The sequence below is a fragment of the Lampetra fluviatilis genome, unplaced genomic scaffold, assembly GCF_964198595.1.
Source record: "Lampetra fluviatilis unplaced genomic scaffold, kcLamFluv1.1 SCAFFOLD_597, whole genome shotgun sequence".
Classification (NCBI taxonomy): Eukaryota; Metazoa; Chordata; class Hyperoartia; order Petromyzontiformes; family Petromyzontidae; genus Lampetra; species Lampetra fluviatilis.
This window is the reverse complement of record NW_027620548.1, coordinates 17,501-18,237: the sequence shown is the minus strand read 5'-3', so window position 1 is coordinate 18,237 and position 737 is coordinate 17,501.

Sequence of the window (737 nt, the reverse complement as noted above, 5' to 3'; positions counted from 1 at the left end):
CAAAAATGAGCGATTTCCCAGCTCGAGAGAATTCGGCGCGAGAGAAACGATGCCCCGTAACGCACATGAGAGCAATCCGGGCCAATTTCTCCCGTTTGATGGGGTCTATGTGTAAAAATTTTGACTTTTTTGAGTGCAGGTGCAAATCTGCTGGAAAAGCCTGTGGAAGTTTCATCCGACGAAAAAAGCACGTTCTCGAGAAAGCAGGAGAGCTAAGTCATTCACAAATTAGCTGGATTTGGCTTGTGGTTCGTTTCCCAAGTAACAGAGCGGCATCAACCTTTAAGTGCACGCCAGTACATCCCCGTGGGATACAGGGGGTCTCGGCGGACTTTGCTCGGGGGAAAAACGTCGAGGTGAGCCGCCTGGCCATGCTGTTCATGGGTCTCTCCTTTTTAAGTTTCGCCTGCCAATTTATTTTCTCTAGCGGTTTTATACACTAGCACTCGATGTTTTGGGAAAGGAATACAATTGTTCAAAAAACGTCTTCGCAATTCATGTCGTTAGATTGCTAATGAAAATTCGTAAAAAAACGTACACGCCATACATGTTCTTTGCTTCCCTCTCGATACAAGTGAAGGGGAAAAACAGCCTTAACGGTTGCTAAAAAAATCGCCCTTTACATATACATGGGTCGTCTTCCCCTCTCGACAACGGAGACAAGTAACCCACGCCAGGCACTGTCAGTAACTGCCATAGATCTGCTTTAAAATGCCCATTCGTCTTGCGTCGCTCAC